Source organism: Macaca fascicularis, chromosome 3 (assembly GCF_037993035.2).
Source record: "Macaca fascicularis isolate 582-1 chromosome 3, T2T-MFA8v1.1".
NCBI lineage: Eukaryota > Metazoa > Chordata > Mammalia > Primates > Cercopithecidae > Macaca > Macaca fascicularis.
Genome location: NC_088377.1, coordinates 81205867 through 81224778, shown reverse-complemented (window position 1 = coordinate 81224778; position 18912 = coordinate 81205867).

The following is an 18912-nucleotide window of genomic DNA, read 5'->3' as shown; positions in this document are numbered from 1 at the left end:
TGTTTTATTTCAGAAACCCAATATGCAAACTCTGAGATTGTTTTCTCTGCTTGGTCTATTCTGCAATTAACATTTGTGATTGCATTATGAAACTCTTGTACTGTGTTTTTCAGCTCTATCAGGTAGGTTATGTTCTTTTCTATGCTGGCTATTTTGTCTGTCAGCTCCTGGATTATTTTACCATGGTTTTCAGCTTCTTTTCATTGGGTTTCAATGTAGTTCTGTAGCTCAATGGTCTTTCTTTCTATCCACATTCTGAATTCCAGGTCTGTCATTTTAGCCATCTCAGCCAAGTTCTGAACCTTTGCTGGAGAGGTGATGCAGTTGTTTGGAGGAAAGAAGGCACTCTGGCTTTCTGAGTTTTTAGCATTCTTGTGCTGATTCTTTCTCATCTTCATGGGCTGATGTTCCTTCAATCTTTGAGGCTGCTGACATTTGGATTTTTGTTCCCCTTTTATCCTATTTTATCACCTTGAGAGTTTGATTGTGGTAGAAGGTAGATTCAGCCAACTGGTTTCATTTCTAGGAGATTTTAGGAGGCCAACACTCAGCTCCCAACTCCTGGTGTGAGTGCTGTAACTCTGGCAGATTTGTATTGAACCTTAACTTTGTCTTCTGGCTCCTTGAGGCTTGGAGTCCACTGTGCTGGGGGTGGGGACACAGGTGCAAGGTGCAGCAGCTGCAGCAGAGTGCTAGGAGATGCAGGGGTACCTGCGTCCCTACAGACATTCACCACAGTGGCAGAGGCAACACAGCTGGAAGTTGGTGGGATGGGGAGGGAGCTCCTGCTGGAGACTGTGTGTGTGGTTGCACTACACATGGTGTTGGCTGGGGGGCAGAGTGCTAGCCAGTGCTGGACTAGGTGACTTCTCTGTGTTTCACAAGCAAGAGTGGTCTCAAATATTCAAACCCCTGCTCCAGTACTTATCCTCTAAATATAATCCAACAAGACCTTTTTTAAAAAACTGTATGCACACATATATGTGTCTGCATGGGTGTTTTTTGTGAATATTTTACACAAATAATCATTACATAAGTATAACTAAGGTCCAGAGGATAATAAAGGAAACAGCACAAATGAACCTGTATCCACTATTCAGTTTAGGAAAAAGATTATCACCATAACTTAATGTTCCCCATAAGCCCCTTCCAATGCTATGCACCTCCCTCTTCATTTCCCCAAGAGTGACCATTATTCTGAAATGGGTGTTTATAATAAACTGCATTTTGTATATAGCTTTCTTACCTCTGTCTTTAAAGTTGTATTGTTTCATTTTGCCATTTTAAAAATTTAAATGGATGACTGTATGTTTTATATATTTTTATTTGATTTGCTTTTTCCTGCTCACTATTGGATTCCTAAGATGTCAGCATGTTATCAAAAATGGTAGTTCATTCTTTTTTATTGTTTTATGTGGTCCCATTGTGAGAAAATAACACAATGAATTTAGGCATTCTAAAATGACATATTTTGTAGGTTTTATTTTCCCTCATGTGACTTTTCCATATTACAAATAGTATTGTCACAAGCTTTCTTGTATATATTTTCTAGTGTGTGTGTATATATAGGTATTATATATATTTATACTATATAAATAGTATATATATAAATACTATGCCATACATAAAATACATATGTATTTACATACATATATATATGTACACATTTTTTGTTCATTCATTTTTGAGATGGAGTTTTGCTCTTGTTGCCCAGACTGAAGTGCAATGATCTTGACCCACTGCAAACTTCACCTCTCAGTTTCAAGTGATTCTCCTGTCTCAACCTGTAAACCTGGGATTACAGGTGCCTGCCACCACACCCAGCTAATCTTTTTGTATTTTTAGTAAAGATGGGGTTTCACCATGTTGGCCAGGCTGGTCTAAAACTACTGACCTCAGGTGATCCGACCACCTTGCCAGGCCTATATCTTCTAGTATAGACATGCAACAATTTCTTTAGGGTATCAAACTGTTAGTTCATAGGGTGTTTGTTCAATTTTCATTCAACAATTGAGTGTTGGCAATTGTCTATATGGCAGGTACTGTTTGGGCACCAAAGTTAGGGTATAGAATAAAATATACAAAACTTCATTTCTTTATGGTGCTTTTCTGCAAGGAAAGGCAAATAGTAAATACAACAAAACATAAAATATTAAGTTGGGCAGGATAAATGTGGTTATGCTACTGTGATAAATAATCCCCTTATTGAAGTGACTTGAAAATAATTTAAAATATTATGTCTCAGTCATGTTATATGTTCTTTATATGATTGCCAAGGACCTTCCTCCACATTGTCATCTTTCTCATTTTGCGATCCAAGATGTTCAAAATGTCATTCTCTGGACTGTGCTAGATACTGAGGAGAAGGGAAAAAAGAATGCAGCGAAGTTCATGCAGGCTTTTCAAGGTTCTACATGCAATCAACATTTATTGCTGCCTCTCCCACCTCACTGCCAAAGAAAGTCACAGTAGCAGGGGATAATAAACTCCTACCATGCACCTGGTAGTAAGATAATAATCAAATATTTGCAAGTAGCCCTAGTGATTAGCACAAATAAAATTTATTAGATGATGATGATAATACAAGAAAAAAATGCAATAGCATGAATATGCAGGGTTTGAAACAATATTAGGAGAATGATTAGTCCCTTTTAGATGGTAATCATAGAGGATCTCATGAAGAAGATGGCACCGGAGTAAATATCAAAGCAGTCATAGTAGGAGACACTCAGAGTGAAGACCACTCACAGAAAGAACAAATGCTTCATGCAGAAGCTTAAACTGTGTGTTCTAGCATAGAAGTAGGAGTTGACTTCCAACACTTAAACTGGAGGTAGATTGGGAAAGGACTCTTGGAATTTGACATTTATTCTGATTTTAAAAGATTGAAGTAAAAGAATTTAAGTGTATATATTTTAGCAATATAACCATGGCTGCTAAGGTGAAACATTCAGGATGATGGAAGAAGGGAGGAGTCCAAGCCATGAGCTGGGGGAATGGTTAGGAGGATATTTTAATAACTTGGGCGAGAGATGAGGGCGACATGAATTGGGGTGATAGAAGTTACGGTAGTAAAATGTAGTCAGATTTGAAGGAGAAAAAGAGCAGTTAAAGAAGGCTTCAAGGTTTAGGCACTGAAAGAATGGCATTGCCACATACCAGGAACCAAGATGGGTATGTTTGGCTTCAGCAACAGAAAATAGTAACAAAATGTTTTCTAAAGCAGTTGTATCTTTTACCCATCCCATCCATAAGATATAAGTATCTCTTTTGTTCCACAGTGTTTGCTATTTTAACTTTTTTGAAATGTTATCTTGTTTTAATTTTCATTCATAATTCCTTGACTTTTAATGAGATTGAGTGCTTTTCTGATATTTATTTGACAATTGGGATTTCTTTTTTCCTCAGAAAACTGATTCAGTTATTTTGTCCACCATTGTGTGTGTGTATGTGTGTGTATGTATATGCGTTGCATTGCAAGTTTTTTATTTTGTTTTGTTTCAGAACTGTTTATGTATTCAAGCAGAATTGAAAAATCTTCTAATTTATTGCTTACATATTTTCTTCCTTCTATGTTTTCTTTTATTAAATGCTTATAAATTAGCAATTTTAAATTTTGTCTCTTACTGACATCAAATAAATCTAGGCTATAGTAGTACTTTCTTGTATTTTAACCCAAAGTTTTAGATATATGCTATTTCTATTTGTCTTCAACACAAATTGATTATTTTTCATAGTATGAAGTTGTCCCAAGAACATTTATTGACTAGTCCATCTCTTTTCCTGTTGTATTATTTATTGCTAACAATTACTGCAAAACTTGGGTAGAAGAGCAAACATTCATTTCAAAGTTTCCATGTATCAGGAATTTAAGAGCAACTTAGTGGTCCTGGTTCAGTATCTCTCATGAGGTTGTGGTTAAAATGTCAGCTGAAATTGCAGTCAACCCAAGACTTGACCTGTGGCTTTTGGCAGGAGGCCTCAGTTCCTTACCTCATAAGCCACTCCAGAGGGCTGTCTTAGTGTCCTTACATGGCAACTAGGTCGCCCAAGGGAAAGTGATCTAAGAGAAAAAAGCAAGCAGCAGTGTCGTTTATGATCTGTTACGAATGTGGCTTTTTAGAAGCAAGTCACTAGGTCCAGCCCGCATTTAATGGGCTTCTAGAAGACAGAAGCATAAAAAAAAAGGTGGGGATATCATTAAATCCCCACGTAAATTGTTTGTATGATCAATTCTGTCATGTTTCACATTTGCTTATATTCATAGGTCTGCGACTAGTTCCACTGGTCTATTTGACCATTTGTGCACCAATTCTTGACTGTTAGAATTACTATGAATTTATGGTAAATCTTTACATATGGCAAAGCAGGAATCTGTCATGTCATCATCATCATTGCATGTTGTTTTTCTTTTTCTTATTTTCTTTCCTCTTCTTCCCCTTCTCCCTCCTCATTTGTGTTTTTGTTTTTCTATTTTTCCTCCTTAATCTTCTTTTTCTTCAGGAATGTTTATCCTTTACTCCTCTGTATACATTTTAGAATCATCTTTTCACCTTTCATGAAGAAATTTGTTACAATTTTTATTAACACTGTATTGACTCTAGCTATAAATTTGAACAGAAGTACTTCATGGTACTGAGTTTTCCTATTCATGAATATATCATATATTCGATTTATTTAGCTTTGCTTTTATGTCATTAAACACAATACTGCAAGTATCTCTGTAGAATAATTTACATAATATTTAGATTTACTTATAGTCACCTAATATTTTTGGTTGCTACATCAAGTATATTTCTAAGTTTTCCTTAAGTTATCTAACTTTTTATTGCTGATATATAGAAGCTATTGATTTTAAAAACAGTTATCTTATTTGGTTTACTAGTGAGAATATCTGATGACTTCTTACTCTGTTATAGACGTTAGAATTTCTTATATTTACAAAACGTCACTTGTGAACATCAAAGTTTTGATTTCCTTTTAAAAATTCTTATAAGTTTGATTTACGTGCTTAAAAGTTTGATAATACTGCTTACCTAAGAAGAGTAACATCAGTTATGCCATCACTTTTGCTTGATATATTTTCAGGAAAACATTACAGTATCTAAAAGTAAAGAATTGTAGGTAATCTTCATTTAGCTGCATGGAGTAAGAATTATTATCAATAATATGAATATATCCAGTTAAATTCAGTGGTAGGGTTTTATAATGGTGTGAACATCATGTTTTATGCCTCAATAATGCCCTCCACTGGCACACATTAAAAATAGCCTTGAATGGATCTACTGAAAAAAGAATGGATCAAGGAAAAAAGAAAGAAGAGATGGAAAAGATACAATGTTGAGCTCCTTTTAATCTGAGAACATATCTGTTTAGTCAATTTAGCAAGCGACTCAATCCTTTCTCACCATCTGTTTTAAATCTCATCTCCAATGTTCATAAAACTATTTCTCTACGGGTAATAAATGATGTAATATGTTTGTTGTGTTTTCTTGCCCATTTTGGTACATTAGTAGCAGTGATATGCATACCTCAATGAGAGGAAATGTACTTGTTAGTCCAATTGATTGAACAATGACTACTACAAATACTTTATATATTCTCATTTTCATATTTTCTATGGTTGCTTCTGTTCTGCTGCAGAATAAGCAAAGTGTAGGTTAGAGCAAGCATCAATTTCCACCAACACACTTTTGCTGAGCGCCCCCTTCCCCAGCCACCAACACACACACACATCTATGTTCAACTGAATTCTCCTGCCAGCTATGCACAGTTCTTTGTCCTTTGAGGACTTCTACCTAAAGCTGTTCTCAGACAATTTATTGTCTATTGATATTGAGTTCAACTTCTTTCCACATAAGTTGTTTCGGTATATACAAGATGACTATGCCATTATTTGTTCCATTTCTGTACTGTTTGAGCTTACACATGCATGCTCACTTAATGACCCTAGTTGTAAGATTTGGTTACGGTATCTGCCATATTGTTCTAATTCCCTTGTGAACTGGCATAACTGTAATCCACCTTAATTTTTCTTTAAAATTCTCATAGAATTTACTTTGGGTATATTTTATCATATGATCTTCTAGGTCCCTGATCATTTCTATAATGAAGAAAATACTCCCATGAAGTTATAATTCCCCTTTGCCCTCTGCCATTGAATGCATGGGTCTCAGCCCACCTGCTGTGCAGATTTACCACTACCTTCCTCCACCAGAGGAAGGAATGCACCTCTGCTGGGTGATTTCTAAAAGGCAACTTGATCCTCATTCCAGAAGTTTGTGGAAAAAACAAGCTGTTTTGTCTCAGCTGAAAAGAATTATAGCTTCCTACTAGCTGGTAGTTGAATCACAAAGATCTTTGGAGGGCTCTATCATTGTCTCCAGAGGCAACAAAGCTCCCTGTTCATGTATGAGGCAGACTCTTCATGCTTTCCATGTCTGGAATTTTGAATATACCATTTCCTCTGCATCAAGGAGCTCTACTGAGTCTTGCCATCTGTATGCAAACATTTCTCTGAGCTGATAGGCATTTCTAATCTCAAGATTATCTGGAAGCTTTTCTATGGTAGAAACGTTCTCTCGTAACATCCAGGAGCAAGCTAGAAATAGTCTTCCAATTTCTTCAATACTGCTGAGTAGCAGTATTGTTTTTCTGCCCGAGGCTCCAGTCTGCATGGATTCTAGTTGCAGACGCTTCAAAGAGTATCTGGGTGATTGAATATTTACATCCCAGCTACACTGCCTCCTCAGCAGCCCCATTGTAAACATTGATCGTTATATCTTCTCTGGGCTCAATGTACATTTGTATTTCTTCCTTGTGTCTTTGCGAAAAGGATCCAGTAGGATTCCTGTGAGGCTGATGTGGCTGTGCCCAAACCCAAACAAGCCTAGGAGTCTACTGGCTTCCTCCTCACAGGTGGATTATTAAAATGATCATTTATTTCTTACAGTTTGAATGCTGTCCCTGGCCGTTTTACCTCATGAGATTCACAAAATTTCTCAGACTAAACTGGACATTTAGTTTTAGCTGAGTCTATTCTCCGGCTTCCATTTGTCACATGGTTGACTGCAGTTCTTATAATCCACCTGCTTTTTTTTTCCTCCAAGAAGGCAATTATAACAACAAATCAGTGTAGCACTCCAACTTACGTTTAACTGTTAGCTACCAAAACCATATCTCCTCAGTCTCTGAGAGGATGTTGGTGTATTTCAATATCTCTGACAAAGTTGTAAAAGAGGACTGCAGATAACTCTACATAAATGCAAATTGTGCTTGGCTGGTTCAAAAATAGGATGAAAAAGAAGCAATTATCTAAGTCTACTCTGGACCTCAGTTAGCCTTGGCCTATTGAATTTGTTATGTAATGTTTATCATATTGGGCACATGGCTGAAGCAAGCTCTCATGCTGTAGCATTTCATTATCAGTATTCAACTGTCAGTCTCAAGAAGTTCTTCACCTTGACCCCAGCCAAAATGGGTTGGATAAAATGGAATTAGTAAAAAGCAAGTATCCTAATTCAACCATTTTCTTCATTAGAGAAGTGGTTTCTTGTTTCCAAGTGGGAATTCTATATTGCTTAGTTTTTCCACAGAAGAAAGCTTGGTCCATTACACAGGTCCCCATGGACTGGGCAAAGGGTTCATTTTGTCATCCATGTTGATAGAACTATAGTGGCAGAGCTCCATAACATTAATTTCAGTTATGTTTTCAGGAAACAGCAAAGTAACCACACCTGCAGTTTGCTTTCCATTTTGCCGTTGAGCCATAACCTTACTTCCTTCAACACCACCTTTGAACCCTGCAGATTTCACATTCAGGCTATTTATAGTGATCCCCAAAAATATTTCTTATCACAATTGGGTCATTGCATGCACATTGTTGTAACCGATGTTAGATCCCCCAACAAGGCTTAGACAAGCAGTTCCCAGGTCTTCTGCCAGTTATTTTAAGATTCCATGAATTAAACTGAAGAACATTCTAGCCCTTCTTCAAATATTCTCATTTTAAATTATGACTCCCATAAGTGAATATTAATTCACCCAGATTGAGTTATGTGATGCAAGTAGCATGTACAGTATTTACGTCTTTAAGAGATGTGTCATATTTAGTATTTACACCTCCTTCTCACTCTCTATCCCTCACTGTAAGTAATTACTACCATTTCTGTAGCAGAAGTCCCAATAATTTTCTCTTCTACTTTTTGTTTGCAGTAAAATACCCATAACATATATCATTTTAACCCTTTTAAGTATACAAAGTAGTAGCAGTAAGTACATTCACAATGTTGTGTTACCAACCATTACCACTGGTTCCAGAAGATTTCATCATCCCAAGTACAAAGTCTCTATCCTTTAAGCAATAACTTCCAATTTTTCCTTCTTGACAGCTTCTTAGTAACCTCTATTCTACTTTTCATCTCCATGAATTTGCCTATGCTAAACAGTTTAAGTGGAATCAGAAAATCATACTCTCTTTTTTATCTTATTTTTCAGAAGTCATGTAAACCACTTCATCTAGTTAAGCTGGTTTTTTCTTTCCCACATTTTTGAACATGTTTTCTGTTGGTGCTACCTTTCTTTTTTTTTCTTTAATTTTTTATATTGTTTTTGAGACAGAGTCTCACTCTGTTGCCCAGGCTGGTATGCAGGGGTGCAATCTCGGCTCACTATAACGTCTGTCTCCTAGGTTCAAGCAATTCTCGTGCCTCAGCTTCCTGAGTAGCTGGGACTACAGATACACATCACCATGCCCAGCTAAAGTGCTACCTTTCTTTTCAGTAGCACAAATCTCTCATCATTTCACCCTGTGAATGGTAGCTGAGTTATCAGATTACAGTTACCAATTACTGACTACCAAATGTTTTGATGACCCTCAAAGGAGTAAGGTTACATAAGATACTCAAAAACTGAAGTGATCCTTGTATAACAGCATTTGCCATGGTCTGTGTCAGTGGCCTTAAATGACTGTGTCTCTCAAATGGTCATAGAACCAACACCAGGTTTCCTGCCTACACTGTTAACATCCGTACTATTTCAGAAGTATTCCATTAGTTAGTTTTGATGGCTTCTTCTCAGGGCAAGTTAGCTAAGTTCTACTCTATTTTTCAAGTAAGTTGCTATACCATTTGGAAAAGTTTGTGTCAACTCGGAAATCTTTAATAAATCCAAATTATATCTTCCACTTACTGGTTTATAGACTTTGGTGTCCAAATCCCCATTCCCCGACCCTGGTTTCTATTCTGAAAATCCTTTATGGTATGAGTGCATAGGTTTTTGCTGATATTTCTCAGAAAGTAGCCAGCTCTTTCACTGAATAACCTCTGTGTTCTGTGGTAATCTGGCCATGGCCCTGGATACTTCTGTATTCTTTGGGGTTGATCACTGGTTGTGAGTTACTTCACAAGTGAATAGCCACAGAAGCAAGGTAATGCCTTCCTGAGATGAGAAGAAGTGGTCTCTCTTCTTTTACTTCCATTGCCCTTCTTTAGATTTAGTTTCTGCTTAATTTCCTCCTTTAGATTTAGTTTGTTGTTGTTGCTTTAAACCAGGCTAAGAGCATTTAGTGAATAGTATTAGTAACATGCCCTCTTCTTGAAATTCTCTCTCTGTCCACTGAACCAGACCTCTCGCTCTCACTCTCTATGTCTTTTAAATTCCATTACTGATGAATCGTCCTGGCCACAAGCTTCTGCACCACCTCACAGCAAGGATGCATAGGAGACATTTCTAGCACCAGATTCTCATCATACTTTTGTCTACTCCTCACACTTTTAACCAAAAAGAGACTTTACCCCTAATTTGTGGGCCTGATAAATAATCTCACCATAGGCAATAATCTGTGTGGTCTCTACAAATGGTTGAAGCCTCAAAGCAAACTCACAGACATTATAGATTTTTCCCAATCTCAAACTTTATTAATGATTCAAACACCACAAGCAAAAATACAGTCCAGGGTTTGTCATTTCTTGTTGGGCATACATGCTCAAAATAGTCTGCAAAATCTTTCAAGATCTCTCCTTTTTGGAACTGGAGCCCATTCTTGTTTTAGAATAATAGACAAGAGCTAAGAAAGTCAACACTACATGCCAGTGCAGTTGAAGCCATTTAGATCTAAGACGCTTCATTAGTCATACAGGGATAAAGGGATTATGTGACTAACTTCCATTCATAGATTTGCTTGTTGTATAAATTTTATACCATGAATTTATAAATTCCATGTTTAGTTAAAATCAACATGTCTTAACATACCAAGCGTATGCTGATAAAAGTAATTTTTAAATTGAAAAGACTCTGGTCAGTAATTTATGTGCTAGCAAAATACTACTACCATAGCCACAAGGTTGTTTTTTCTATGTCAGCATTTCCTTGGTTGATCCAAGAAGAAAATGAGTGAATTACAGAATGAATGATTTCCAGATTAATATAGCTTTTATTGAATTACTGACTGTTAACACTTCTGTATTAGGATACACACTAGTAGTGCAATAGCTCCATCATATGATACACATATGCTCCACTTGGCAGATAATTCTCAACAGATTTCCAAATTGGTTGCACCAAGTAACACAAATATCAGCAATTGTGAATCTGATTTCCTATTTTTACACATGCTCAGCAGCAACTAGGTCTTGCCACTCATTCTCGTGTTCACCATTCAGATGGTGTGTCATGGTATTTTATTTTGGTTAAATTTCCATGACGTTGAAAGAGTTGCTTATTTGTTTGTTTCTTCTTTTAGTATTCTCTCCTCTGTCCTTTTATGAATTGCTTGTTCAAGTCTGTTGCCTATTGCCTGTCTTGGGATATATGTCATTTAATATTGTTGTGAAGTATTTCATTTTATATTTCTGATAAAACTCTTTTTCATTATATCTAAGGCAAATATCTTCCACTAATCCATGGTTTGTGTGTTCCTTTCAATAGTGTCTATTGATGAACACAAATCCTTGATTTTCATATGGTGCAATTAGTAATTTCCTTTATAATTATTTTTTTCCTAAAACGATTTGTCTCTGGATCAAGATGATATTATTCTAAGTAATCTTCTAGAAACGCTGTTGTCTAGAAAATAAATATTTAAATTTATGTTCTCCATGTAATTCATTTAGGTATAAAGGTAAATGTTTGAATAGTTTTTACATGATTATCCTCTTGATCCACCACCATGTATTAAACAGACTCTCCCTCTTCTGCTTTCAAGTGTCACATATGCCATTAATAAATATGTCCAGTGAGTGGATCTGTTTCTGGACTCATAAATCTATTGGTCTGTTTGCTATCCATGATCTAATATAACACCACTTTGATTAATGTCACTTTGTAATACATCTTGGCAACAAGGACTGTAGGCACTCAAGCATTGTTCTTCAGCTTGGGTTTGACACTTTTTGGTTTTTGGTTCTTTGCATCTTCATACGATTTTAGAATCAGCTTTTCATTTTACATGTACACATGCACACACACACACAAATGTTTACGTAGCTTTTCATTAGGATTTAATTGAAAGTATAAATTAATAAGAGAAAATTAATTTTTTATAATATTGATGTTTCAGTTTATAAAAATTATATATGTTTCAATATAGGCCTTTAAATACAGTAATAATATATAATTACATATAATATATATTATAATATATACAATAATATATAACATAAATATGGAATATCTTACAAATACATTAACATTAATATAATATATAATAAATAGAAAATATATGTATTATAATATTTAAATATACTTTTATATATAATATGAAATACTTTTATAGAATAAAATATATAATAATTTATATAATAATAAAAATATAGTTTGGGTAAAAATCCTGTATTTTTGTTTAGATTTACTTCTATCTGTGTGATGTTTCTTGATGCCATTGTAAGTGATAGAATTTAAAAGTTATTTTATAATTGCTGATATCCAATAATATTATATGTAGAGACATTGCTAATTTCATGTTTATTCTCATAGATCACCCATAAATATTTAAGGCAATTACAATTATAGTAACATTTTTATTTCTTAATATACAATTCTTATAAATCTAATTTCAATTTCTTCTCTTATAGCACTGACCAGGACCTCCAAAAAAAATGTTTAAATTATGTGGCCATAAAAAACATTCTTGTCTCATTTCTGATTTCAAGGAGCAAGCTATTCATATTTGATCATTAAGTACAATAACTAAGGGTTTTCTTTTTTTTTTTAATTATATTTTATGTGCTAGGGTACACATGCACAACATGCAGGTTTGTTACATATGTATACATGTGCCGTGTTGGTATGCTGCACCTATTAACTCGTCATTTACATTAGGTATATCTCCTAATGCTATCCCTCCCCACCTCCCCTGACCCCACAACAGGCCCCAGTGTGTGACGTTCCCCTTCCTGTGACCAAGTGTTCTCATTGTTCAATTCCCACCTATGAGTGAGAACATGTTGCATTTGGCTTCCTGTTTGTGCAACTGTTTGCTGAGAATGATGGTTGCCAGCTGCATCCATGTCCTTACAAAGGAAATGAACTTATCCCTTTTTATGGCCGCATAGTATTCCATGGTGTATATGTGCCACATTTTCTTAACCCAGTCTATCATTGATGGACATTTGGGTTGGTTCCAAGTCTTTACTATTGTGAATAGTCCACAGTAAACATACGTGTGCATGTGTCTCTATAGCAGCAAGATTTATAATCCTTTGGGTATATACCCAGTAATGGGATGGCTGGGTCAAATGGTATTTCCAGTTCTAGATCCTTCAGGAATTGCCACACTGTCTTACACAATGGTTGAACTAGTTTACAGTCCTACCAACAGTGAAAAAGTGTTCCTATTCTCCACATCCTCTCCAGCACCTGTTGTTTCCTGGCTTTTTAATGATAGCCATTCTAACTGGTGTGAGATGGTATCTCATTGTGGTTTTGATTTGCATTTCTCTGATAGCTAGTGATGATGAGCATTTTTTCATGTGTCTGTTGGATGCATAAATGTCTTCCTTTGAGAAGTGTCTGTTCATATCCCTTGCTCACTTTTTGATGGGGTTGTTTGTTTTTTTCTTGTAAATTTGTTTGAGTTCTTTGTAGGTCCTGGATATTAGCCCTTTGTCAGATGAGTAGATTGCAAAAATTTTCTCCCATTTTGTAGGTTGCTTGTTCACTCTGATGGTAGTTTCTTTTGCTGTGCAGAAGTTCTTTAGTTTAATTAGATCTCATTTGTCAATTTTGGTTTTTGTTGCCATTGCTTTTTGTATTTTAGACATGAAGTCCTTGCTCATGCTTATGATCTGAATGATATTGCCTAGGTTTTCTGATAGGGTTTTTATGGTTTTAGGTCTAACATTTAAGTCTCTAATGCATCTTGAATTAATGTTTGTATAAGGTGTAAGGAAAGGACACAGTTTTAGCTTTCTACATATGGCTAGACAGTTTTCCCAGCACTGTTGGTTAAATAGGGAATCCTTTCCCCACTTCTTGTTTTTGTCAGGTTTGTCAAAGATCAAATGACTGTAGATGTGTGCTATTATTTCTGAGGCCTCTGTTCTGTTCCATTGGTCTATATCTCTGTTTTGGTACCAGTACCATGCTGTTTTGGTTACTGTAGCCTTGTAGTATAGTTTGAAGTCAGGTAGCGTGATGCGTCCAGCTTTGTTCTTTTGGCTTAGGATTGTCTTGGCAATGAAGGCTCTTTTTTGGTTCCGTCTGAACTTTAAAGTAGTTTTTTCCAATTCTGTGAAGAAACTCATTAGTAGCTTAATGGGGATGGCATTGAATCTATAAATTACTTTGGGCAGTATGGCCATTTTCAGATATTGATTCTTCTTGCCCATGAGCATGGATGTTCTTCCATTTGTTTGTGTCCTCTTTTATTTCACTGAGCAGTGGTTTGTAGTTCTCCTTGAAGAGGTCCTTTATATCCCTTGTAAGTTGGATTCCTAGGTATTTTACTCTCTTTGAAGAATTTGTGAATGGGCGTTCACTCATGATTTGGCTCTCTGTTTGTCTGTTGTTGGTGTGTAAGAATGCTTGTGATTTTTGCACATTGATTTTGTATCCGGAGACTTTGTTGCTTATCAGCTTAAGTTGCTTATCAGCTTAAGGAGGTTTTGGGCTGAGATGATGGGGTTTTCAAAATATACAATCATGTCATCTGCAAACAGGGACAATTTGACTTCTTCTTTTCCTAACCGAATACCCTTTATTTTTTTCTCTTGCCTGATTGTCTTGGCCAGAACTTCCAACACTCTGTTGAATAGGAGTGGTGAGAGAGGGCATCCTGTCTTGTGCCAGTTTTCAAGGGGAATGCTTCCAGTTTTTGATCATTCAGTATGATATTAGCTGTGGGTTTGTCATAAAAAGCTATTATCATTTTGAGATATGTTCCATCAATACCGAATTTATTGAGAGTTTTTAGCATGAAGGGCTGTTGAATTTTGTCAAAGGCCTTTTCTGCGTCTATTGAGAGAATCATGTGTTTTTTGTCTTTGGTTCTCTTTATATGCTGGATTACGTTTATTGATTTGCATATGTTGAACCAGCCTTGCATCCCAGAGATGAAGCCCACTTGATCATGATGGATAAGCTTTTTGATGTGCTGCTGGATTTGGTTTGCCAGTATTTAACTGAGGATTTTTGCATCGATGTTCATCAGGGATATTGGTCTAAAATTCTCTTTTTTTAATTGTGTCTCTGCCAGAATTTGGTATCAGGAGGATGTTGACCACATAAAATGAGTTAGGGAGGATTCCCTCTTTTTCTATTGATTGGAATAATTTCAGAAGGAATGGTACCAGCTCCTCCTTGTATCTCTGTAAGAATTCTGCTGTGAATTCATGTGCTCCTGGACTTTTTTTGGTTGATAGGCTATTAATTATTGCCTCAATTTTTAGCCTGTTATTGGTCTATTCAGGGATTCAACTTCTTCATGGTTTAGTCTTGGGAGAGTGTATGTGTCCAGGAATTTATCCATTTCTTCTAGGTTTTCTAGTTTATTTGCATAGAGATGTTTACAGTATTCTCTGATAGCAGTTTGTATTTCTGTGGGGTCGGTGGTGATGTCCCCTTTATCATTTTTTATTGCATGTGTTTGATTCTTCTCTCTTTTCTTCTTTATTAATCTTGCTAGCAGTCTATCAATTTTGTTGATCTTTTCAAAAAACCAGCTCCTGGATTCATTGATTTTTGTGAAGGGATTTTTGTGTCTCTGTCTCCTTCAGTTCTGCTCTGATCTTAGTTATTTCTTGCCTTCTGCTAGCTTTTGAATGTGTTTGCTCTTGCTTCTCTAATTATTTTAATTGTGATGTTAGGGCGTCAATTTAGGTCTTTCCTGCTTTCTCTTGTGGGCATTTAGTGCTATAAATTTCCCTCTACACACTGCTTTAAATGTGTTCCAGAGATTCTGGTATGTTGTATCTTTGTTCGCATTGGTTTCAAAGAACATCTTTATTTCTGCCTTCATTTCGTTATGTTCTCAGTAGTCATTCAGGAGCAGGTTTTCCAGTTTCCATGTAGTTGAGTGGTTTTGATTGGTTTTCTTAATCCTGAGTTCTAGTTTGATGGCACTGTGGTCTGACAGACAGTTTGTTATAATTTCTGTTCTTTTACATTTGCTGAGGAGTGCTTTGCTTCCAATTATGTGGTCAATTTTGGAATAAGTGTGATGTGGTGCTGAGAAGAATGTATACTCTGTTGATTTGGGGTGGAGAGCTCTGTAGATGTCTATTAGGTCTCCTTGGTACAGGGTTGTGTTCAATTCCTGGATATCCTTGTTAACTTTCTGTCTCATTGATCTGTCTAAAGTTGACAGTGGGGTGTTAAAGACTCCCATTATTATTGTGTGGGAGTCTAAGTCTCTTTGTAAGTCTCTAAGGACTTGTTTTATGAATCTGGGTGCTCCTGTATCGGGTGCATATATATTTAGGATAGTTAGCTCTTCTTGTTGAATTGATTCTTTTACCATTATGTAACGGCCTTCTTTGTCTCTTTTGATCTTTGTTGGCTTAAAGTCTGTTTTATCAGAGACTAGGATTGCAACCCCTGCCTTTTTTGTTTGTTTGTTTTCCATTTGCTTGGTAGCTCTTCTTCCATCCCTTATTTTGAGCCTATGTGTGTCTCTGCACGTGAGATAGGTCTCCTGAATACAGCAAACTGATGGGTCTTGACTCTTTATCCAATTTGCCAGTATGTGTCTTTTAATTAGAGCATTTAGCCCATTTACATGTAAGGTTAATATTGTTGTGTGTGAAGTTGATCCTGTCATTATGATATTAGCTGGTTATTTTGCTCATTAGTTGATGCGGTTTCTTCCTAGCATCCATGGTCTTTACATTTTGGCATGTTTTTGCAGTGGCTGGTTCTGGTTGTTCCTTTCCATGTTTAGTGCTTCCTTCAGGAGCTCTTGTAGATCAGGTCTGGTGGTGACAAAATCTCTCAGCATTTGCTTGTCTATAAAGGATTTTATTTCTCCTTCACTTATGAAACTTAGTTTGGCTGGATATGAAATTCTGGGTTGAAAATTATTTTCTTTAAGAATGTTGAATATTGGCCCCCATTCTCTTCTGGCTTGTAGAATTTCTGCCGAGAGATCTGCTGTTAGTCAGAAGGGCTTTCCTTTATGGGTAACCCGACCTTTCTCTCTGGCTGCCCTTAACATCTTTTCCTTCATTTCAACTTTGGTGAATCTGACAATGATGTGTCTTGGAGTTGCTCTTCTCGAGGAGTATCTTTGTGGCATTCTCTGTATTTCCTGAATTTGAATCTTGGCCTGTCTTGCTAGTTCGGAGAAGTTCTCCTGGATAATTTCCTGCAGAGTGTTTTCCATCTTGGTTCCGTTCTCCATATCACTTTCAGGTACACCGTCAGATGTAGATTTGGTCTTTTCACATAGTCCCATATTTCTCAGAGGCTCTGTTCATTTCTTTTTACTCTTTCTTCTCTAAACTTGTCTTCTCGCTTCATTTCATTCATTTGATCTTCAATCACTGAAAACCTTTCTTCCAGTTGATGGAGTCAGTTACTGAATCTTGTGCATTTGTCACATTTTTCTTGGGTCATAGTTTTCATCTCTATCAGGTCGTTTAAGGACTTCTCTACATTGGTTATTCTAGTTAGCCATTTGTCAAATCTTTTTTCAAAGTTTTTCGTTTCTTTGCATTGGGTTCGTCATTCCTCCTTTAGCTCGGAGAAGTTCGATTGTCTGAAGCCGCCTTCTCTCAACTTGTTAAAATCATTCTCTCTCCAGCTTTGTTATGTTGCTGGCAAGGAGCTATGTTCCTTTAGAGGGGGAGAGGTGCTCTGATTTTCAGAATGTCCAGCTTTTCTGCACTGCTTTTTCCCCATCTTTGTGGTTTTATCTACCTTTGGTCTTTGATGATGGTGACGTACAGATGCGGTTTTGGTGTGGATGTCCTTTCTGTTTGTTATTTTTGCTTCTACCAGTCAGGACCCTCAGCTTCAGGTGTGTTGGTGTTTGCTCGAGGTCCACTCCAGACCCTCTTTGCCTGGGTATCAGTAGCGGAGGCTGAGGAAGAGTGAAATCTTGCTGAACAGCAAATGTTGCTGTCTGATCGTTCCTCTGGAAGCTTCATCTCAGAGGTGTACCTGGCCATGTGAGGTGTGAGGTGTCAGTCTGCACCCAGTGGGGGATGTCTCCCAGTAGGCTACTCGGGGGTCAGGGACCCACTTGAACAGACAGTCTGTCCGTTCTCAGATCTCAAACTGCATGCTGGGAGAACCACTGCTCTCTTCAAAGTTGTCAGACAGGACATTTACACCTGCAGAGGTTTCTGCTGCCTTTTGTTTGGCTATGCCCTGTCACCAGAGGTCGAGTCTACAGAGGCAGGCAGGCCTCCTTGAGTAGTGGTGGGCTCCATCCAGTTTCAGCTTCGCTGGTCGCTTTGTTTACCTACTTAGGCCTCAGCAACCGGCGGGTGCCCCTCCCCCAGCCTCGCTGCCACCTTGCAGTTAGATCTCAGACTGCTGTACTAGCAATGAGGGAGGCTCCGTGGGTGTGGGACCTTTCAAGCCAGGTGCGGGATATAATCTCCTAGTGTGTCGTTTGCTAAGACCCTTGGTAAAGCGCAGTACTAGGGTGGGAGTGACCTGATTTTCCAGGTGTTGTGTGTCACGGTTTTCCTTAACTAGGAAAGGGAATTCCCTTCCCCCTTGCACTTCCCGGGTGAAGTGATGCCTCGCCCTGCTTCGGCTCTTGCTTGTTGTGTTGCACCCACTGTCCTGCACCCACTGTCTGACATGCCCCAGTGAGATGAACCCGGTACCTCCGTTGGAAATGCAGAAATCACCTGTCTTCTGTGTCACTCACTCTGGGAGCTGGAGGCTGGAGCTGTTCCTATTTGGCCATCTTGGGGCCACCAAAACCAAACTTCAGTTTTTATCTTTAATCTCATTCCATCTTTATTCCTCCAAACATTCGATCCTCAAACCTCCTTTATGGGCCCTGGATTATCCCACAGCTTCACTCTCTGATTTCCCCCTTTTTCTGAGGTAGCAGCGTCCTTCCCCCAGCCCCAGTTTGAGAAACTCAACCTCACTTTGGCCATTTAATCCAGCTACCACACTTGGTAACTCAGGGTTTTCTGTAGTTGTCCTTTGACTTTTAAGGCATCTCCTGGTGTACACATGTATACAACCCCTTCCCCTTGAGTGTCAGCAAGGCCTGTGAATAAGATCAATTTTCCCTTGACCTCATGTCTCTAACCCACACACATGCATCAATCTTTAATTATTTCTACTTTCTCTCTCTGTGCTTTCACACTGATATCTCTGATTCCTTTCCCATAACACAGGGCTCACATGAATCTTCCCTTTTCCATATCTGTAACTTCTTTCTCTAACAGTAAAAAATGTGACTCATCATCTTCAACATATTTATGATTTGTTCAATCCTAGCACACACAT